This window comes from Dermacentor albipictus, chromosome 10, assembly GCF_038994185.2.
Source record: "Dermacentor albipictus isolate Rhodes 1998 colony chromosome 10, USDA_Dalb.pri_finalv2, whole genome shotgun sequence".
NCBI lineage: Eukaryota > Metazoa > Arthropoda > Arachnida > Ixodida > Ixodidae > Dermacentor > Dermacentor albipictus.
Window position 1 is genome coordinate 8076023 of NC_091830.1, and position 24375 is coordinate 8100397.

The 24375-nt window shown below is 46.7% G+C and overlaps 1 non-coding gene across 1 annotated transcript; it reads right to left on the reverse strand.

Annotated features, from left to right (window-relative positions):
• Positions 1 to 24281: 24281 nt before the first annotated feature.
• TRNAS-GGA (transfer RNA serine (anticodon GGA)) lies at positions 24282 to 24356 on the reverse strand. Its single transcript has one exon. It is a non-coding gene; the product is annotated as a tRNA-Ser (tRNA).
• Positions 24357 to 24375: the final 19 nt, after the last annotated feature.

The following is a 24375-nucleotide window of genomic DNA, read 5'->3' on the forward strand; positions in this document are numbered from 1 at the left end:
CAACCTGCTCAGATTTAACTATGGGCTTCTAAAAATGACATCTCACTTCTATAGAGAATTTTCGATGGTTCGCTTACGCATTCAATGCCCTTCCTTTTAATGTGGAAGGCTTCCTTCAGCTCGCGGGCCACGCTGTCTCGACTTCTGTCCAGAATGACAGTCTCTCTTAGGAGAGGCTTGCACCCGCACTCTTTGCAGTGGATGGCCATATTGGAACCTGCTCCTTTCTCCTGTAGCCTTTCGTGTTCTTTCAGCCTTTCATTTAGACACCGCCCCGTTTGTCCTATGTAAACTTTTTTGCATGAGAGCGGAATTTGATACACTACCCCTTCCTTGCAACTGACAAGTGGATTGGTATGCTGGGTTCCGCAGGTCACGCGTTCTGTTTTCTGGTTGTTAACGCGGGCGCACAATGTAGCAAGTTTTGAAGGGGCTGAGAAAACAACCGGGACTTTGAATTTACTCGCGACCTTTTTCAGGTTGTGGGCTACGCGGTGGGAATACGGTACAACTACAGGTCTTAATCTCCTGGTTTGTTCTTGCGTGTTTTCCCGGTTGTTTTCTCAGCCCCTTCAAAACTTGCTACATTGTGCGCCCGCGTTAACAACCAGAAAACAGAACGCGTGACCTGCGGAACCCAGCATACCAATCCACTTGTCAGTTGCAAGGAAGGGGTAGTGTATCAAATTCCGCTCTCATGCAAAAAAGTTTACATAGGACAAACGGGGCGGTGTCTAAATGAAAGGCTGAAAGAACACGAAAGGCTACAGGAGAAAGGAGCAGGTTCCAATATGGCCATCCACTGCAAAGAGTGCGGGTGCAAGCCTCTCCTAAGAGAGACTGTCATTCTGGACAGAAGTCGAGACAGCGTGGCCCGCGAGCTGAAGGAAGCCTTCCACATTAAAAGGAAGGGCATTGAATGCGTAAGCGAACCATCGAAAATTCTCTATAAAAGTGAGATGTCATTTTTAGAAGCCCATAGTTAAATCTGAGCAGGTTGCTGCGCCGCCCGCGCCTGGTGAACATTCCTAATCTTTTAGTTTTTAAGGGGTACTCCCTCACGGCGGTGTTTGTGTATCACGTTACCATTATCATTTATAGTCATTTGGCCCTGTACACCACGTGTAATCTTCACGAACGTCACATTCACAATCGTTCTATCGCCTTTTGCCCATGTACCATGTGATGTTTTGACAATGCGCGAGTTGCGCCGCCAAATTTGTGTATATATATTGTGTGTTTCCGTCATTAAAGCATCAGTTGTCAGTAAGCGCTCGTCCGTGTCTCTTCTTCCTGTGTCGTCTGTTTGGCGCTATAGTACTTCAGTAATGCACCAACTAGCCCAACAAAAAGTTTTGCTGGAACTTCCCATGACGTCAGAATGGCAGCCAGCAGAAAAGGAAGTGTTATGGATTTGTAGGATAGGGGGAGAGAAGGCTATGTTACATTCTACATTCAAAGTTTGTGACTACATATCAGATTGCCCTATTGTTGATTCGTTTGACACCACAGACAGCACATATTCGAGCCTCTTGCCGTTATGGAGTAGTTTACGCCTACATTTCTAAACGGAGATTGCACACTTCTGTTTCCCTCTCTCAATAACCGGCGGTGTTTGGAATGAACGCCGGAATTCTCAGCACGTTTGCTCGGAGCTGCTCGACTCAGCTGAGTGCGCAGCGAAGCGCAACACCCGCGGACGCGTTCAGCGCAGGTAGTCCATGCGCACGCAACCGCCATGTCGCGCATGCTTATGCACACACGCACACCGAAGCGCATGCGCGGTAGAATGTCGCGACGGTCGCTCTGTTGTTCTTCGTGCTGAAAAATAAAAGAAGGGCGTACGATGCGATGGCCATCGTGCGACGGCGTCCAGGCTGCTCGCACGCAGTTTCATCGTTGACGGAGGGGACGCGGGCGAAGACGTCGCCTGGTGGTCGGGGGGTGCGGCGTCCCACCGGCGAGGAGCATCAACCGAAGCGTTCCGCTCCCATAGCCTTCAGGGCGACCAAGCGTCACGGAACGCCGGCACAGAGTCGGCGGCCCGCGTACCTCGGATGTACACGCATATACACGTATATATATAAACACATATTTTAATGTTCTTTTTCTCTCTGTTCTTTTCCATTCTTGTGTGTGCGTGTTGGTCCGTGAAACAAACAGAAGCCATACGTGAGCGTGCTGCATCCGTCTCCTGACTCACCAGCTTCCCTCTTGTATCGCATGAAGCCACTGGTCCAACGGAGTCATTTAAGCCTAACATACCATGCGGTTTCTAATAGCGAATTCTGAAATCTGAAATCTGTGTTATAGGTTGCGGTTTGCCTTTTGCATTCAACAAATGGCGAAACTGGAAGGCACGACTCCGTTTTTCATGTTCAAAGCCGGTCATGTTCGTCACGCTATTTTTTGCAGGCACACATCTTGTTGCGTGAACATTGCGGTTCGCATTGTCTCGCCCCTCGAGGTGCTCGCTGAGAAATAATTGCGACGGACACCGGGACAATGCGACCGGGCGTCCCCATTCTGCGCCAGCGTGCAGAGGTTACCGCGGCACGGAGGGACCGCGGAAGAGTCTCAGTACAAGCTGCAAAACTTCGTGGAGCTGATAAAAAATGACGTGCAGCGCGAAGGACAAGGACTGTGAGGGACGACATACACTGCGCAATGTATATCATCTCTCGCAGTCCTTGTCCTTCGCGCTGCACATCATTTTTGATAATGAATTACCAACTAGCCCAAGCAACCACCCTAGTTTGTGGAACTGCTCGCGCCAGCTGGCGAAGCTCCAGTGATTGCTATATGTTAACACGGTACGAATAGACAATGTTAACTTGTCCACAAGGTTTTTACCGGCAACTGGGTTAACGGAGCCGTCGATGGCAGTATTCCTTACAGTATCAAAGCTGGCAGCGAGTTCTCGTGAGGTCTTACGTATCTACAATGTGCCTGAAAAAAAAAAATGTCTTACGTGAGTGTTCTCGTCAGGGCCGCGTGTTATCAATTTTGCGGCTATCGACGCTTTACACCAGGTGTTAAGTAGAATATGGTATGTCAGTACGGTATTAGCTTTGTGTGCTCTCTGGCTGCATACTCTGGGTCAGAATATCTCTCTAGCAGCGTTGTTGCTCCCGTATATCTCTAGAGCAGCCATATAGCGCATGCATCCACAAGAATTTTCACGCTGCAGGGATGTCCTCTGCAGGCACTGTGCCTGCACGTTGAAGTGCACTGTAGCCGATTTGCGCGCTCTCCCGATTCGAGAGTTCCTTTCTTGGTGACGCCAATGAACATTTTCGGCCGCGGGCGAACATTACCCCCTATACCACGCACAGTGTTCTTTTGAATAAGTCGATTCTTTCCTGGATTTCGTTTTTTGTACACTGGAGATACATATCTATGTAACGAACACAACACAAAAATTCGTTCAAGTCCACTGTAGGCGAGTTTGGGTATACCGAATTGCATGATATATCGAACTGTTTTTATCCTACAAGCTCAACTGTTCGTTGCAACCGGGCTAGACTGTACGTAAAGGCAGAATAGCGTTTATTCGGCATTCGATCCGATGCTGCAAGCTTATTTCAGAAAGATTCGCATTCAATTCGAAGATTCCGCTGTTCGAACACCATCGGTATTACAAAGTCAACGAGCAAGGAGTGATTCAGACACGTGACACGAACGCGCGCGGAAGGACCGAGCGGAACCGGCGATTGCGTGAACAGCACGCTGAGGCCTCGCTCGAATTTCCCGAGAGCGCGCCTTGAAGGGTTCCTGTTTTTCTCGCTGCGGGATGCAGGTGTGGAACCGTGCGCTCTAGCTGCGCTGTTCCGACTCGCGTCACCGACTAACGAGCAGCGCCAAAAAAAAAAAAAAAGAACCGCGTCAAAGCGCAATGGCTTCGAAGGGAAGCGAGCTCGTTCGCACTCGTACGTCTTGTATTCAACTTTTACGCAACCCAAGTGCTTAAGTTTCCTCATAAACTGCGCATGTTCTTCGCGTGTACACCGACCACAGTGGCTCGCTGGCTGAGGAACTTCGCTGCTTACCATAACTTATATGGAATTGAATTTATCCAAACTTTCAAACATAGTGCATGCGTTTTAGTACAGTCCACAGGATCCATAGCCATAGTCTTGTTCCAAGAAAGAGAGAACAAATATTGGATGAAAAGCAGAGTAACCATCCCGTTGGCTACTCCGCGCTGAGAGAAAGGGCGCAAAAAAGATTTTCTAACATTTTATTTATTAAGCAATACATAAGTACTGCATGCGAGGTAGGACAAAAAAGAGATGGTTGGTTTCCTGACTGGGTCCTGAACTCTCCCCCCCCCCACCCCCCCCACCCCTCCTGGTACAGCAGCAGAAGTGGATTGCTGCTGCTGTGTGCTGTCGACACAGCTAAATAAAGCCAATACTTACGCCGTGTACCAAGAAATGCTAGCCAAGTGTTGCAAGAATGACGAGAAAAGAAAATGTGAAAACAATCTGTCCGCGAAAGGACAACGAAAGCCCCGCCCTGACAATATTAGTCATTCTCATTTGTCCCAGTAGTTGAAATGCAACGCACACACCGACATCCTTGCGTCCCTGCCGCAAGTTCCAACTGAGCCCACCTGTTGCCCTCGACAATATAAGATTTGCCATACCAGGCAATAATATCAAGTATACTTTGACAAGCGACCCATTCTGAATAATATCGTAGATATGTTAAACTAAATATCTAAGCATGGTCACAATAATATTTGATTTGTTTCAACAGTACAATTTTGCCTCATTCAGTGTTCTGAGGGACACGACCGTTATAACGAAGGCATCTGTATAAAGAAGAATATTGTGGATACCACTCACTTCGTTCAAAGGCGTTTTACTGTGTGCGTGCGCGTTTGTGCATCCATGGGTGCACGTGTACGTGTGAGTGTGTGCGCGTATGCGCGCGTATGTTAACGAAACGATTTTAAATGATAGCGTGGCGTTTTTAGATGGCAGCGGCTATTTCTCGTCGCATGGAAAACAACATGAAATCACTTACAGAGAAAACATACGGAGTACAGTCAAGCAGTACGAACGCGCCCGATGCTCTGCACGCGTGCTCAGGAAGGGGCAGGAAATCGTACAAAAACACACGCGCGCACATGCATAAGCGGTAAAAATAAAGAAGAGCATTCACGTAGGCTCACAGTTCTGCAGACGAGTGGAGCAATGCAACTATACGCATAATTACGCAACATACTGCATAATTACATGCGATCAACAGCGGTTGAAATTACCCAGTTCAATAGAGTTTGCTGTGGACTAATTGAACCGCTGTAAAACAATTCCAACCTCTGTCTTCTCTTAAGAAGCTTAAAATTGTATGAGACAAATATGTTACTTGTATATTCCTACTTTTTGTATTAGTAGAAGCGAATATTTGATACCTAGCTTTGTGAAGTCTCGCCCATTCGACAGAAAAACTTTGCTGCACCATTTTATCATAGTAGAGCAGTTTTTTTTTTTTTAGAATCCGCTTCTCTCGAGGTCCCCCGCAGACTTTCGTTTCATGTCAACTATCGTATTTGCCCGACATGGCTCAACGCAGGACAGCTCACATACATGTCCAGTCCACGTATGTGCATATACCGGCAGATGTGCCGGTTGCGGGCTGCGTTCTCTGCGGAATTACGCAACAAAACGAACGCTGCCTAAATATCCTCACTGCAGAAAGACCACACTCATTTCCTTCGCCCTTTCTGCTGTTATAAAACGACAGCTTTCTGAGATTCTTTCACCAGTTTTCGTTCGGTAGTTTGCGCTCGGGTCCGTTTGTCCCCGATCCCAAACTAGCTTTTGTATGCACTCGACATGTACTCTCCTTCCATGGCTAGTGCACATTTGAATGCCGTATATACTTGCAAACTAATTTATGACTACTTCCACTGTTCCCAAGCGGCTGCAGCTTCAACGGAAACCAGCTTGGTTCAGGAACCAAATGTAGTCAAACCCCGTTATAACGCAACGGGATGCACAATGAAACGAAGTAAGTGAAATTTCCCTGAAAATCTTCATACAAATTCATATTGCAGTATACATGCAAAAATGGATATAACGAAGTCATGGATATAACGAAGTAATTCTGCTCCCCCTTAAACTTGCCGAACGCCAACTAGAAGCAAGTTCGTTGCAACCAAGGAGGCTTTTTTAAAACTAATGCTTTGTTATAGCGAGGTTTCGCTGCACTCCTCTTTCTTTATTTCGGTAGCCCCGGTGCCTTCCGCACGTGCAATGACGGAAAATAGGAACACTACTTTAGAGGGCGCTCGTAATGTTCTTGACAGCAGGTACTAGCCGTCCTACAAATGGACTCTTGCCACGGGAAATGCGGCTTTGGCCGTTGCTCAAGCGAGTAACCTTGGTGCGAGGGCGAGCATCATCTCGAAGACGAAGTGCATGCGGTAGCCCAGCGAGACGACGATTCAGCCCAAAGAGCATTCCATTAGGAAGCGCTTGTAATAGGACACTCCATTCCAGGATCATAAAGGAGGGGGGGGTTTCCGATGCCCTCTCCATTGTTTGTCCATCATCATGCGAACAGGGGAGGAAGGGCAGGCTAGCTCGGCAACCACGGCCGACGGCGGAGGAGAGGGCGAACGCATCAAGCCGTGGAGCGGAGCGCGGGCGAGCCGAAAGCCAAAGCCAAATCCGAGTGCACGCCGCGTTTTGCCAGTAATACCTGTGTTTGAGTCGCCACACTCGGATGATGGCGATTATCTCGTGAAGCCGAGTGATTTATGTACACATAGCGGGCCATTGGGAAGCGCGCGCGCGCGCCTTGGAGAAGGAAAAGAAAGAAAGAGGGGGAGGATGCGTGGCAGGCAAAACAAAGCGGAGCCGAAAGGAGAACGGCGAAGAAGGGGCGAAACGAACAGAAACGCGTATGCTGCTCCGCGTTTCCGAAACCGTTACAAAAAAACAACCTATCTTCGCTGTACGTCTTCGCGGCAAGCGCGCGATGAAAAAGAAATTCTCGGTTCTTGTTGAGTTTCCACTGTGTTTGTATTTGGAATGCTTCTCTAGAGCGTTTCCGATGCGATGACGGGAGCCGCGCACGCCACAACGCTCGCGTGGCGTTCCCATCAGCGAAGAGGCGAAGCTTCCTTCCTGCCTCGCCCCTTGTAATTCTGACTTTTTCGAAGAGTGGCGCCCGAGTCTGAAAACGCCTCGCTCGAGTAAACGGATCGAAGAAATCTCGCGCGCGTGCCCTCTGCGGCTCCGAATCCTTTGTTCTCGGAGAAGGAATAGTTCGACTGCGCGAACTGATGCATCAAATCGGCTGGGGGGATGCTGGGAAAGAGGGGAGGTGTTTGCGCGTGCAGTGGAGGGGGCACGACGGGCGAACATTCTTTTGTTTCACGAGCTCGTGCCGGTCGCGTGTGTGGGCGAGCGCCGTCAATATGCCGAGACAATAGTATCTGAACTGTGCGACTGTTCGACGCTGAGGTCGTTTGCTTTTGCTCCGCTTGTGGTATATATATCCCATGCACAAGGAGCCCTCCCATGCACAAGGAGACACAGTGCTTCGGTGTGGTTTACGCTGTAAAACTTCCGTCTGTAACAATGCGTGACCTTCGTTCTCTCAATGGACTCGACTGCAGCGGTTACGGAGCCGTCGCACAGTGCGTATACTCTGCAAACGCAAAAGTTAAAGGTGGCCGAGCCTTTCCGCACGAAAAATGAATGAATAAATCAAAGGTAACCACTTTCGCATGGAATTCGAGGCCGTCGTAAGTGTCCGTAATTTGTTGCATCCATCGTGCTTCCTTGAAACTGCCCATTGTTTCCCAAATTTCGAGATCATAGTTTAGTTTATCTTACCTGATCGTGTGTAAACTATCGTGAAATGACCAACGAATGGTGTGAGTATTAGTGTACGTATGCCTGTCTTCGCAATATGTGGTTTGTTCTGCAAATAATAACAACAGGAACATTCAAACAACCAACGAGCGGAGTGAGTACTACGTATACGCCTCACCTGCAACATGTGGTTTGTTCTGTGAATAATAACGATAACGCTGTGCAAGTATCTCTAACTAGTCAACAATAGTGTCAGATTGCTGCCGTTTCTCGCAGTACGCAGTTCTGAGCTTGTTCATTAGTTTAGTCAAGCGTACCACTGCCTGTAGCAAGGAGCACAATATGAAAGGAAATTTAAACGAGACCATGTAACCTCTGAGATGCAGAAACTGACCAATGGTCGCCATGGCGGTGTCAGAATTCCAACTTCAAGCGAAACGAACGGAGTTTGCAACATGCAGGAGTATTTTTTTTTCTTTCTTTCGTCTTTGTTTGGTTTGAGTTCAACGTTGCGTTTCGCTGTCTTTAGGTGTGTCGGAGCCCAACAGAAGCGGCTGCTAATCCGAGCGAGTTTGAGAAAATAACGCGATCCAAAATCCGTCTAAGTTAGCCACATAAAACAACTGGAAGATTTAGCGTATAGCGGAGATGCACTATAGTATAGTGCGTGCGGCGTTATACGCATCTGGGAACAGCAAGTTCTGGCGGCAACATCTTGTCGCAATGCGCTCGAACATAACACGCTAAAATTTTGTTTTGTAGCACAGGCTTTTCTGCTCAAAGGAAAGAAAGAAAGGTGGAAATAAATGACTAATGCTGCTGCGCACACACCTACGCCAACGCCAGCATACAGCCAGAATAAATCATTGCAACAAAAAAAAAAAAACTTTTCTCCCGCTTTGTTTAAACACTGAGTAACAAGGATCCCCACCTGGTGCTCTTCACAACTACACGCTTTCAGTGCATCGAGGTACAAGCCGTACGCACCATGTTTGCAGTAATAAACTCGCTCGTACGTGAACGTGAGGGATGAAATTAAAAGCGTTGTAATGCACTGCCAGCTGGAAACAATGCCACGACCGCCTTCAGTTTCTGAAATATTTGGTGAAACTGACACTTCTTTTCTCGTCAACTGTACGGTTGCCAAAAGAAGAGAAGTTATAACATTTCTTGAGAATGTTGGCCAGTGAATAGAGGCATTTGACTAATGTAATGTCCCGTTTAGTGACCTTGGAGGTATAATAAAAATAATAAATGAATAGAAGAGCACTATATCACTGTGGATATAAGCGAACATTTGGCCAGAAGCTGACATAGTAGACATAAAACATTCAGATTGAATTCTATATGATCTAACTTCGTGCACAAAAGTTTCGCGCACCCCTTACTGCATGGATTTATATATTATTGCAATAAATTTAGGCAAGCCTTAATTTCGGCCATATATACCGAAACAAGCTTTGCTATTCTGAGGACATGCTTGGTTACACATTTATGAGCCATCTTTTCTAACATTATTAAATATAGGTGTAGGCGAGGTTTTCATCACAGTTGACGCTTGCTGCCCCACCTCTTTTATACAAACAGTAAATAACGATGATGGGCCTGCTCCAAGAAGCATGCAAGCAAATGAGAATGAATCCTGGCTAAACCCATCCATTACTGATAGCGAGGTCTTCCCCTGCAACTATACTGCTTATCGCAACGACAGGCCGGGTCATGGCGGTGGTGTTTTTATATTAGTTCATTCGTCCCTTTCGTCTTCGATGTTGAACATCGGTCATGACTCAGTCGAGTCGGTTTGGTGCACAGTTACACTGGCTAATAATCTTTCTTTTGTCACTGGAGCGTTTTATCGATCACCAAGTACGGATTTCAGTGTTTTAGAATTACTGTGCGATATCGTTTCGGAGGTATCTGGGCAAATAATACTGCTTGCGGGTGATTTTAACTTACCCGACCTAAAGTGGGAAAACGGTACATGCGAGTTAATGAGTGCAAACCGTATTAATCTAGAAATGAGGAACCTGGTTGATAGCTTTGGCTTTTTTCAGTATGTCCTCGAACCCACACGAATTAATAGTACCCTAGATCTTCTCCTTTGTAATTCGCCAAATTTAGTTGGTAATGTTGATGTCATTCCAGGTATCAGTGATCATCGGGTTGTGGCTGCAGAGATCAAAACGAAAGTACGGCGCATAAAAAAGTGCATCAGCAGAAAAATTTTCTTCTTTCAAAAGGGCGATTATTCATCAATTTCTGATAAACTTCTTGATTTTCTTCCTGTTTTTGAATGCTTTGCGGAGGAACATGAAGTAGAATTTTTATGGAGCACATTTAAACAAAAGCTGTTTGACCTTACAGAGAAGTTCGTACCAAGTATTGAATCGGCTAGACTCCAAAAGCGTAAGAAACCGTGGATCACCTTTCGTGTATTGAGGTTAATTAAAAAACGAAGGCATGTGTTTCAAAGATATAAAAGAACAAAAACACACGCGTGTTTTAAAAGGCTGCAAGAATTAACACGCGAATACAAAGACCTGTCGAAAAAAGCAAAAGAACAGTATCTTAAACGATTAAATGACAAAATGAAAATAAATCCTAAACCGTTCTGGCAATATTTGAAGGGATGTGGGTCTGATCCTGTTGGAATAAATGAAATTATTTACAATGAACGCATTCTTACTGACGATGCAGAAAAAGCGACATGCCTAAACAGATATTTCCAATCAGTCTTTCTTTCTCAATCTGCATGCAGCCCAAAATCATCCAAAAGCAACGTTCCTCTTATGAAACCAATCGAACTCAGCGTTAGCGGCATTGAATCTCTGCTAAAAAACCTTGATGAAAGTAAGGCTATTGGCCCTGACGGTATCTCTCCGAGAATTTTAAAACAGTGTTCTCACGCCATCTCGCTTTACCTTTACTTAATATTTCACAAGTCATTAACTACTGGTCAGATGCCACAGGACTGGAAAATTGCAAATGTAGTCCCTATTCACAAAGCGGGCTCTAAAAAAGAAGTTATTAATTATAGGCCTATCTCACTTACCTCGATTTCGTGCAAGATCATGGAACACATAATATATAAGGCTATCATGGAACACCTAACGGACAACACATTGCTTACAAACAGACAACACGGATTTCGCAAGGGGTTTTCATGTTCGACACAACTGATTGAATTTTATGATGACCTGGCGTCAGTGGTTGATATGGGTGGACAAATAGACTGCATATTTCTGGACTTCCGCAAAGCATTTGATACTGTCTGCCATTCTTTACTACTTCATAAACTTCGAATGCTAAGTATAGATTCTAGTGTTTTTAGCTGGATAAAGAACTATTTGTCAAGTCGCCGTCAACGTGTGGTCCTAAATGGTACTACTTCAGATTATCTTGAGGTCACATCAGGCGTCCCGCAAGGATCAGTTCTGGGGCCTCTTCTTTTTCTTATATATATTAATGATATTAACTTAGGTATTGACTCTAACATGCGGCTCTTCGCAGATGACTGTATTGTGTATAGAAAAATCGATAATGAAGACGATGTTCTCAAACTGCAGGCCGACCTAGATCGTATTTGCGAATGGTGCTCAAAGTGGAAAATGAATTTGAATACCGGAAAGTGCGTCCATGTGCGGTTTACAAAGAAGAAAAAAGTAATCGATGCCAGCTACAGTCTAATGAATAATATATTAAGTACTAAATCCAAGGCTAAATATTTGGGCGTAATGCTGTCGGGCGACTGCTCTTGGCGGGCACACGTGGACTATGTAGTTGGCAAAGCGGCAGTTGCTCTGAATTACATTCAAAGAAATTTAAAATGTGCAAATTCCAACCTTAGAAGCACGGCGTACCTAACTTGTATACGACCTATTTTGGAATATGCTAGTACCTTATGGGACCCGTCACAGATATGTCTGATAAATAAACTAGAAAAACTACAAAACAGAGCAGCCAGGTTCGTCTTGAATAGGTACGGGAGGAGGCACAGTTGCACAGCAATGAAAACAGAGCTCAACTGGGAGTCTCTGTCGTCTCGCCGAAAGAGGCTGCGGCTAAAGCTTCTATATGAAATCTATCATAACAAAACGGGAATTGATAGGGAAATGTACTTAAAACCGCCACACTATATATCGGCTCGCACTGACCACCAGTGCAAAATTAGAGAATACCGGGCTAGGACGGGCCTGTATGCCAACTCTTTTTTTGTAAAAACTATCGCTCAGTGGAATAGACTGTCATGTGAACAGGTGTGCAGTGAGAATCAAGATGTATTCTTTTCATGCTTGTAACCCCCCTGCTGTAACGCTTTCGGGCAAAGCGGGGATATGTCTGAATAAAGAATAAAGAAAAGAGATAGAATAATGACATCAAATGCAAATAAAAGTAGGAACTCACGGACGTTTATTTCACATGATGTTCTAATTAGCCCATTGTACACCGCAAAACACAGAATATGAACAGCAAGTAGTGTCAATTAACATTACAGAGCAGTCACTTGCAGTTCACGTGCATTTAAAGGAAGCGCGGTCTAAAAAAAAAAAACATAGCATGAGCCATAATTGTAGCGTATTATATGTGACGCATTATGCAGTTACGGGTATATTTTATTATCATACAGAAAAATATTTGAATCACAGAAAACTTCGCACAATATATCAGAAGGATGGATATATGTGTGCTAGTTGGTAATACATTACAATAAAAACTTAGAGCGCTAAAAACACAAAGGACATAGAAAAAGAAACGCGCACCACACGCGTTCTTTACTCACAACCGATGTTCACGTATGAAAAAATACATATATAGAAAATGGACGCATCGCGCATGCGCACGGGCTTTTCACAAACTGATGTGATGAGGTGCAGAGGGTAACCTGCAGTCTCAAGACATTCCCATGCACCTCATAACATCAGTCTGTGAAAAGCTCGTGCGCATTGCAAAGCAAGGAGAATGCGGGCGTCGTCCATCTGTTCAAAATGAAGGAAACGAAAATTTTGGCAGTTATCCCTACGTGCATAAAATTTCACACTGCCTAAAATATGTGGCGAAGCGTTATGGCGTTCTGGTGGCATGATAAAGAATTCACTTTTATTAATCGATGCTCACACGTGCCTTAGATATATGCTGTTCTCGTACCTCGTCATCACATGCGCGATGCGTCCATTTTCTATATATGTACTTTTCCATACGTGCATTAAATAGCAGTTGTGAGTGAGCGCATGTGGTGTGCGTTTCTTTTTCTATACGTCCTTTGTGTTTTTAGCGCTCTAAGGTTTTGTTATGAAATATCAATAGAAACAACTTGAACCATTCTTTTAACAATCAAAGTATATATATATTTCTCCCATCTCCAGTTAGGACACGTTTGTTTAAAATTAACGACATCATACTGGATTGACTAATCGATAGGCTCAATATCTAGGCCTGATTATTTGAACATCTTGCTCTTATACCAGTTCGAGCATTGTGTAATCTTTACGAACTTCACACAAGAGAAAACCATCACCCTCTTCTTCGGAGAGTAATTTGTAGCTTCTGTTATTACTATAGTTTAGGGCACGGCAGGCCCCATACTATCTTCAACGTAAACCCTGCTGGGATCTTCAATTTCTGACCCATCCGTCTCCTATAATGGTGCTAGAAAGCAGTACAGCCCGTAAGAATGTTGTCTTGCTACACAATTTATTCTTTCGCAAGGAAGCAAATCTCTTCTCTCCTACACAATACAACTCATTAATGAATGCTTTATCATACATGATACAACAATTAATTATTGCCTCACCTAATCACCCGAATGCCTTTGCCAATCAATACAGCTGTAGCACGCAGGCTAATAAACAGTAAACAAGCACCCTAATATTTTTGTTCCCTGATTTAAAGTGTATAAATTGTGAAAATGACACGTTTACTTCCGAAAATGTTGCACGTTGTGTGACGAGCTGTCGCAGTTAATTTCTTTATGGGGAAATAATGGAATAATTGGTTCCACTGCTATGGTTGCTGCTTATATTATTGATGGTGGGGATGTGTATTCCAGGTGAATGTGTAGGATTGTATCTTCAATTATATTTTTCTAGAATACGTTATTCTATGTGTAATACATATGATTGTCGGCCCTGGCTTGTCGGCGTCGTATTGCTACTATGTACTTATTTTATAGGTTTTTTTTACAGCTCACTTCATCATCCACCCTACATCAGTACTCCTGCACGCATTTCACTCCGCATTGGTCGTCCCTTTCAAGTCGCCCGTCCACGTGCGCAGACTACCACTTTTGCCACATCATTCTTCCCACGCTCAGCCTCGGACTGGAACGGCCTTCCATACGACATCGCCGCAATCACCTGCCCATCCACGTTTTTGAACTGCATAATTAACATATTGACCAGCGAGCAAACTTGTACCTCAACATCTTTCCCTTGTGTATATAATTTATTTTATTAGCTACCCACCCCTTATGTAATACCCCCAATCCTGGGCGCCTTTAAGGTAATAAAGTGAAGTGAAGTGAAGATATGTCACGAGGTACTAAGGGGTTAATTCATCCTTCGACAGCTCATTGACCGCCAGTTTACTGGACGCTGCGCGAAATCACTTACCCCTGGACAAATGTGTGGGTAAAGCTACTGATCATCGGTTAAATCGTTTCCCGCATGCGTAGACACATGAATGAAATGCTTCGTACACGACAGCACGCTTCGGGCACGTTGCTCATAGAGACGTGAAGTGCGCATCCGTCGACCATCAATCTTTCCATATTGCAAGGAGAGACATCAGTCCCCGTCCGAATCGTCATTCGTCAGGCAATGTAGCAGCAGCGGCAGCACGGCCGACGCGACAGCCTCCTCGGAATGAGATGACAGTAATCTGCAGCCACTCGGACAGATTGTAGACTGGCCACCGCGAGGAGGCGACAGGCTGGCGTCAATTGCCTCTTCATTCTCACTTCCGCGTGTGAGCATATACTTACTCTGCAGCGTACGCATCGCAGCCGCATGCTGTAGACACACCGGTCGCCTTCTGCGTGTGCTCGGACGTACGAATCGCATGCGCAATCGCATTCACGTAGACTCTTCACGCACAGGCTCTGCGTCAGGCTCGCGCAGGGTGATGCCGAGAGAGCAAGCGTGCACGTGCATATACGGCAGAGGCGGGGAGGGAGAGCGCCCCTCATTCCGCCCTTAATGATTCAGGAAGTGGTCGACATCGTCGTCGTTGTCTTCGTCGCTGAATCTACGCTACGCGCACAGTGCAGGTCCAGAGGACAGTGCTTCCCAGGAGGAACGGGAGAGAGAGAGAGAGAGAGAGACTTCGTTCTGCGGTACTCCGTACGACATGGGCTCTGTTGTGGCTCCAGGAAGAAAAAAAAGGCTCGCCCTCGAAGCCCGTAAGGAGGGAAGGTTCGCACGCATCTGCACCAGCCCTGGATCTGGAAGCACCAGAAGCTAGCTACTGCGTCGCCCCTTTTCCACCTGGCTATACCTTCAGCAAGACGGTCTCCCTCCTCTCTCTCTCCCTCTCCGGTGGCCCGCTTCCACTTCACTCCTTCTTCTTTATAAGATGCAGGTCTCTTCTGGGGTGCATGCGAGTTCACAATTCCCAAAATTAATCTTTCTTTGTGCTCAGTCTCTAGCGCGGACCTTATAACGTGGAAGCGAGGAAGCTCGAGCAGTGGGGGAGGGGAGGCGGCATTTCGCCTCCGCTGCCTTTTGTGTTGCCAGACGTGCAGCAAAGCTTTTGTTTCTGCGCGCTCCTGAATGGCCGCCGTGCTTTCGTCCGGCTATGCGGCACACACAGACGGGCGCAGGTTAGCAATATAGCAAAGAAAGATGGCGGGAAGGCTGAGGCACCGGGGAGGAGGGAGGTGGGGGTTGGGAGTCTGCGTATATAGTAGCGGCAATAGCAGTAGCCGCCGCCGAGGAAAATTACGCGGCGCTATCTAATGGCGAAACACCCTTTCTTGCATGAAGAAGGAGAAGGAGAAAAACGGCTGGGCCACAGCTAGCCCAACGCCGCGAGCACGCAGCGCCCAGCGCACTCTGGGGGTGGCTTGTTGTCTCTAACCCTGGACGCCGCCGTGGTGTGCAGTCCACGCTTGAGAGACTTTGGGGCAGAAAATACCCGAGGCGCGAGCGACGCTACTCGGAACACAATGGGTGCACCGGGTGTTTTCTTTCTTTTTTTTTTGCGCTGTATTTGTATCTTTTGTTTTTATCGCGACCTCCCTCCGTCTCCTGCTATCTCATTGCGTGCGAGGCGCGTTTTTAATGACTTCCCCTGGCCAAGACGTTGGCGGCGGCGGGGTGCTTTCGGACGCAGAGGTGACGCTGGCGTGCTCCATCTTGCGCAGGCAGAGCACGAAGCACGTGGTCTCTTCTTCTGGCTGCCGCAACTGCCGCTGACGTGGCTACCGCTGGCGCGAGCTAGCTGTATACGCGCATGCTGTTGCGAGGACACTGCGCAGAGTCGAGCTGACCGGGTTCAGTGGCTCGCGGTCGTTGTCCCCGTCTTCCCTTCCAGTTCTGCAGCGTGCTGGGCCGGCACTCTCGAAGCGAACGATGTCTATCTGCAATGTCATGCTAAATACGCACGGTTCTCGTCAGATCACCGAAGCTAGGTATTAGCATTGGGCTGGCTGCATGCCATTCCTTGGCAGGAAAGCCACCAGGCAGCGCCAAGTTCTTATATGCCGCAATGCGCTAATGGTTGCTCCTCTGTCTCGGAAGAGCCGAGATGTACATCGCGGTCCACTGTTAAAGGGAACACGTTAATGTAAAGCACGTGCGAAGTTTTTGCACTAAAAGCTCTATGAAGTACTCTAGGTACTTCCAGAGTTGTTAGTGCAAAAAATTCGCAATGTATATATACTTTGCAGCGAACGACTTGCGGTTCTTATAGGGATTTGCCCAGAGCTTTGGCATATATAAGTTCAGCCGAAACTTGCATCTCGATTGTCTGCAAAGTGAGTGCCACACATGTTGCATTTTCCCGGCGAACACAGGACCACAATTAAAGGACGCAAGACACAGAGCTGACTGTCAACTGAATGTTTATAGGCGTGACCACATATACTCGTATACATATATATATATATATACCGGTCAAGACGCAGTAAATGTAAAGGAAGAGAACCACGAAAGTAAACTTGAACGCAACTAACGCGTCACCCCCTGCAACCACTACCAATAGATGCGATTTTTTTTTCTTCGATAAGAACGAGAAAGGCGCTTATGCATGACGATCCCTTCCGGTTCATCTCGAACGCCCCTCTGATTTCCTGCGATTGCCGATAAGTGTGACGGCAGCTAAAATTCCTGCGAGCTCAAAAATGGATGGCATGCATACGTGGCACAATCCACTGCCGAAGCGATGTTTTTTTTTTAATTATGTACCCTACACTGCTTAAGAAAGACCGCATACGAATTCCGCGGCCATCACGCACTGAATATGACTCCCACAATAAGCTTGCGGTTCATCACCTGAGCGAATACATATATTTACGAAAAAACGGAAAGAATGTTATTTGTCCTCTTCTGCATATTTTGTTATTGTAATAATGTTTTCAGAAACTTAGACTTGAAGCTTGAAACATGTAGCTGCCACCCTGGGTACCAATCTATATATCACCGGATTTTCTGTGTTCGCTATGTGAGAACAAGCCTATGTATGTGAAAACTACAGAAACACAGAATGTGCTAGGGGGTGGGGAGGATGCTAGTCGAGAATATACGAGTTTTTTGTCTTACGCAACAATAATTTCTACATAATGCACATATACAATTGCGCAGCTTTCCTCCTCTGTACTTTAGTTTTTGTGTGGAAGAGCTGCATTTTGAACATGTAAGTCTTCGTATTAATTTCGGCACTCTGTTTCGCCCTAAAGCTCTTCCTACTGACATTTTTCCATGTTGGCAAACAAAGTGCAAACCGCAAGTTCGGTCCTGGTCGAGTCTGCTGACATGAAAAAAAAAGAAAGAAAAAGGAAACACTGGACACGTTAAAGGCCATATCGAATCTGCGTTCCGTAAACAATGCATCGTTAAATGATACTAAAGGTTAGCGATGTCTGAGTCAATACTATGCTTAATTTCACTCATCCATGTTCGTTACCAAAGTTCACCTGCCAAAAGGGATCTGGGTACTGTGATATCACCTCCACCATGTTGCTGTTAGAGCGAGTTTTGTAGGGAAGAATTTTGGTGTGCTACCGCAAACTATGTGAATGTGCCGTAATTACACAAGAACAAAAGATGTAAGAGCGCTTGAAATAGCTTTCGAAAGGAGTGTACTGGTTACTGTGCGCGCTGAGGGGTCTATATATACATGTACTGCGCCTACAGTACATAAATGCAATATAAATCAGTCATTTGTTCAAGAAAACTGAGATATGATCATCTGCCCCTGTAGTGATTTCTCAATGTGTACATAATCATCTTATCAGGTGAAACGTTCGTTTCCACTGAGGCAAATGGTCCAAATAACGAATGAACATTTCGACGTAAACTAAACGAAACTAGAGAGAAATCTAGGACCACGCAACGAGCAATAACGAAAAATGACAGGCGTATAACGGTGAGAGACAGGAAGACGAGGTATGGAGCAGAGAGAAAACTATTGCAGCTGATAATCTAGTTGAGATAAGGAGGCTGCAAAGGTGAAGTGGATCGGGTCGTGCAATGCGTAGATCATATAACCGATGATCGACTATACAGAGTGGTATGAATGGTTGCCAAGGAAAGGCAGCCGAGGACGACGGAGAAATGACTTGTGGGATGAAATAAAAAAAAAATTCAAGCATAAGGTGTAGCTGGCTGTCACAAGACATTGGTAAAAGGAGGCCTACGTACGGGATAAGATCTTGTACTGGACATAAAATAGGCGGCGTCGGCTGCTGCTGCTACGGCTACTACAGCTGATGGTGATGATTATGACGATGATGACGATGATGATGATGATGATGATGATGATGATGATGAAGAAGAAGAAGAAGAAGAAGAAGAAAGAGGACAGACAACGACCACAAAAGCATGTAGGGTTATATTAAACCGTGGTAACTTTTGTGCTTTCTGAAAACTATTTATCGTGTACCACGCCGAACTGGAAGGATTCTGTCAAAAGTCGAACTTCATAATTCATTCATATTCAACGGTAAGAATGCACGCCAGCCACAAACAACCATACAAGACGTTTCGGCTCCAAAAGGATTCTCAACAAGGCGCCCGCATTTGTTCTTGTATGAGTATTCTTTGCTCGTGTGCGAGGCTGATGGATATATTATTATGCGAAATCAGCTTTCATTTTTACCTTTGTCTATGCATCAACACCGGCAAGTTTAGTTTTCGTGAAACTCTTGACATATTTCGTTCATGTTGCATTCCACTGTGTGTCTAGCCTTCATCGCTTGCGATGTATCTGTGAGGCAAGTGTTGCAAAGGCACACAGCTGTCTGTGTATCGAAAAAAGAATCTAAATGGCGGAGCAGAGCATGAACCGAAGGAGGCAACTTGTTCATAAGTACGAACCACAAAGTATAATGAAGGTGCCGTCCTTGGGACGCCATTATACGCCCTGTGGGCGCGCACTCGTATAATGGTCATTTCCGAGCGCACCGACAGAAAGCCACGGCAGCAGCCGGGAGCAACCTGTGCGACCGAAGTCCCTCGCGGATGACCTGAGGCACTTCCAGAACTTGGTTCTCTTGGCACCGGACACCTTGTAACCGACGCACAAGGAAAAGCCAAAAAAACAAATGCGCGAAAGCAGGACGAGAAGCCGCAAGCTTCGCGCGAGTCCGGCGGAAAACAGGAAAGGGAGCCGGCATGCGGGCACCCTTGTCCCATTGAGCCGAGCCAATCGAAAGCGATCGGCTCGTGAGTCAAGCGTCACGCGGGTGCGCCTCGGCCATCTCGCTGGGCGTGCTGATGCAAGGCCCGCGTATTTATTACGCGACCGCGTGCGCAGCACCTAAACAGCGGGAGGAGCTCGCGGGCCTGCACGGCTATGGCCGGGGCTCCGCGGCAAGCCGTTGACGTGTACGCGCGCACAGCCCGAGGGTGGAGGGGCCATTCCTGGACCCGGCTTGGTCGTGTCCCCTTCGCTCGCGGCTTGGGACGCCAGACTTGCGAGGGGGCGTGGAATGGCGGAGGTGGGGGGGGGGGGTATTTCGCATGCCGCGATCATGCAAGAGGCGGTTGCTGCTGTTGCTTCGTCGACAAGGGTGGCTCGACGCCGTGCCTCCCCCTCCCGCCAGCACAGAAGTAACGCGTGCGTATACGCAGTACCCCGCCGTGCTATAGGGTTAGCGCTAACGACCCATTGTCTTCGTGATTTGGCCGCAGGCTAGGGAAAACACTTGCGGAGACCACAGCGTGCACGCCAGCTAGCGAGGCAGCGGCGGCTAGCTGGCTGGCTTGGCGTCATCGCCGCTTCGGTTTCTTTTGTGTCGCTGAGGCTTCCTTTTCTTTTTTTGTTCGCGTGGTCGTCGTCGTCGTAGTCGAGGCGGTAGGCGGGGGAGGTGCTCCCGCGAACGTGCTGGCTACACCGCGGCGTACACACGAGCGGACGTGGCTGCACGCGTACTCTGCCATTTGCAGCGGAGGCACGCATGCATGCAAGACTCCGCGGGCCTACAGTCCTTGTGCTTCTTTTTTTTACTGCTGCTGCCTTCCTCTTCTCTAATTTCTTTCTCTCTCTTCCGCTCGTACCGGAGTGTCCCTTCCTCTTCGTTCTCTGGAGAAGGACGTCCCTTAGACTTCCGGATTGCCCTAGCCACGTGCACAAAGCGTTGTGCGGATGAAACAATTGCTTCGAGTGTCTCCACCGCTATACGACCAAGTTGCATGTCTGGATATGGGCATATATACATGCACACTGTGTGTTAAGAGCTGCTTGGCGCTGCGTCGATGGGATGCTGGGGTTCTAAAGGCGCCGCTTTTATTAAAGGGAGGGCGCATGTACACTCATACCTTTTGGTGAAGTCTCGTCACCCGGTTATATAGTGTTCACTTAGGGCAAGCAGGTCAGAATGGAAAAGATTGCGCCCCCGACACGATGTTGCGTTCGAAGCGAGGGTCAACGAGTCGCCTGAGGCTGTTTACATAACGATGCTCTCTTGATGACTAGCTCCGAAATGAGCGGAAAACACGGCATTATACAAGGCATCCATGCATGGCTAAGTATGCAGAATAGCGAAGCTTTTCGCCGTAAGTACATGTTGGACGTGTTCGATACATGGACATTGTTGTCCATTTGATGGCTATGTATCAAGATAAGTCTCCCGTTGAAGTAGCACTACACTGTAAACGGAAATAACTCCGACGTGGGAGTATAACGCTTGTCCTATAGCGACCCCCCGGTTCGGAGTTTATTATGCTCCGTATGATCGGAGTAGAATTTTTACTCCGTGCGAGCGGAATTTTCGCGTGGAATTATGGGAGTTATTTTTTCTATCTTTTCTTTCTTTTTTGCTTTGCAATGGACGGAGTTTTTTTGAGGTGCAACGGGAGTATAAAAAGAGGCATCGCGTGAGTTCGCGCGAACATCTTTACATACAGAGGTGCTGGTCAAATTTCGAAATATGCACACGAGACCGCGTCAAATTCGACGAAACAAGTCAATGAAAGCACATATATCATGACATACACAAACATCTCAGAAACGCCCAATGCAGAAACTTGAAAGACATCCCACGTACATGCGATACCCAAGAAGCAACGGTGCCAGTATATATAGCCACGATACTGTGGGCCTCTAAACCGCCTAGGGAGCAGCTGTGCTTCTTTCAGAATTACGACTCCCATGCTCGTTCATACGAGATGTGCCTCTCTGATATTAACAGAATACCTTAATCAACACAAAACTGTTAATTCAGAATAGTGAGAGAAAAAAGTTAATGGCGTAAATTTTCACAATTAGCATGCCATTCTGAGTGCTGGAGCGACTTCGCACACTGCCGGCGTTCGCGGCCATAAAGTAGTGCGTTAGTTACAGTAAGCAAGAAAAATGTAAGTGCGTCTGCTTCATAGCAAAATTAAATTTTTGCGATATAGTGGTAGCGTAGCAACAAATCATTACGTGTGAGCATGACCCGCAGCAGCCGACGTAACACCGAAAAATGCGCAGTCATACATATTATACACCGCACTACTTGCTCCGCGTCCAAGCAATATCTCTCGGTTGTGAAAAGGAGCTACATAGCTGATCTGTCGAGTGAATGCTTAAACTCGGAGCGAGCAGGCATGCGTCTAAATCAGTGTCTCGGATAGAGCGTAATGTTAATGCAATATCGGAAGCAATGACGTGACCAAAACCTATATGCGCGATAACAATTCGATACACATCGCTCAATAAGGAGCTTTATTTACAGTACGCATACTTATGTCCTACCGTTTTTCTTCGGGTGAAAATATCCGTTCGCAGATACATAAAAACAGTTGCTTGCACTCCGATTTTTATTACTGGCAACACAGCACCGCAACGAACTTGGGGTACGTCATACATGTGCGACTAGCACGGACGTCGTCGCTCGAACAGTGGCTGCTGTTGCCATTGCTACGCGGTCCTTTCAAACATTAGACCGGACGTTGTCAGCATGTGCCCAAAAGGACATAAAAGTCGCATTTCACGTACTGAACAACACAAGCCAGGGTCACGCAGCACGAAAACACAGTCAGAACCTGAGCCGACATCACGAGCCAGTGAGCAGCTTCGAGGTATACCTAAGCCTTTTTCCGCACTTGAAAACGTTGCTCTCACATTCATCGTTGTCAGCGAAGTGATCAGAGCTAACGTACTTGAAGCTGAGAAACAGCGAGCTTCAGGCATGCCTATAACACTTTCTGGAAGGAAATACGGGAAACAAATTGACGAAACGCTGTCACGGAACGACACTTCACAAATGTAAACAAACCGTCAGCCATGAGCACTGCCGACTCCGCCGAATGCGCCCGGTCGCTGGCGAGGCGCACAGCCTCATGGGAAGCGCCACGTGACCAAGCTCTTTCGGAGGAGGGGAGTTTTTAAAACTCCCTGTCGGAGTTTCACGGGAGAACAAGATTTTTAAGCGGAGTAAAATCGCGTCATGTCGCCCTAATACTCCCGCAGCTAGCCAGCGGAGTGAAACGAGGGAATGGCGCTGTTTTGCTCCCATACATCGGAGTAAATATTTGAGGAGGGGAGGTTTTAGGGTACATCACCTGTTAAAAACTCCCAGGTGGGTTTATTTTCGTTTACAGTGTACAGTATACATATATACGCGTTGTTGCAAGAAAAGGACAGGAGAGGTTAAGTGCCCCTCTGTGATTCCAGGAGCGTGGGAATAGAGAAAACCGCTGGTGAATTGTTGGGAAACCTCGAGAAAGGAGGGTAAAGTTCCTGCTCGTAATTTGTAAGCATTTAACTGTTCCGTGTATAATCAAACAAGAGAAGAGATTCCGTTGGTGGCGAAGCTTGGCTTGCGATGAGGCTGGGTTTTTCAATTTGGAGTCCGATCTCAAGCTGAACGACTGACTGCACATGAGGTATAGCGAGCTCGCCTCTATCGAATAATTAAATACAATGCGCATGTATGCGCTGCGATGAACCGTGGAGGCTACGGGTTGTTGCTGACTAGTGAACTTGTCGTTTGCATATGGAACGTCTCGCATGATGGGGCGACGCTGCATTTTTTATCGGGGACCCTCTGTGACGTCCTCCAGACGTAATATTTAAGGCCTCGCTGGATGTCTGCAAGGCTGTCGTCGTCGATGCAGCGGCTATCGGCGAAAAGTTGCGATAGGACACACTTACCATGCTATTGTGGTCGTTGGCTTTCTGCGTGGAACTTATAAAACATTGCAGCAAATCATGACGAGGAGAGAAAGGTGCAGTGCTATGTATACTCGTAGTTCGCCTCCTTCTGCATCCTTAGCTCACGCACCGAAATGTTTTCGTCAGTCAAACATTGTTCCAATGCACAAATGAGTTTTTCTTTCGCCAATAGGTGGTCAAATTCACCCCGCTGATTAACATGTCCATTCCTGAACACCACAAATATGTCAACAAGTATAGCTGTTTGGATGCTTGATATTTATGTTAAAACAAAGCTCGAATTTTGCTCAGCAAAGAGGCAGAACTACAACTTAAACTGATTTTTCAACTGGCATAAAATCTCCAGCAATCACTTTCTGTAAAACGATGTTGATGATATTGTTAGATCGCATCGAAAATAAACGATTGCATGCTTTCAGTAACTGTATTATATAGTTAAATTGTATACGTATGATTTTGACTAGCACTGCCTCTCAAAATATGTATTTGACGTAGTAGTTCTGCGGAAACCCGGAAGGTGGAGAGAAGTAATGAATAAAGGGAAAATGAGACATCCACCCGTTCGTAGCAATTGCTACAACGGAAACCCATACGGTTTCCTCGAAAGAAAAGCCTCATAGTTGAAGAAAAATTCGTCCTGGTCCGGGACTCGAACCCGGGACCACCGCCTTTCCGGGGCAGCCGCTCTACCATCTGAGCTAACCAGGCGGCTAGCAGATGGCAGGGT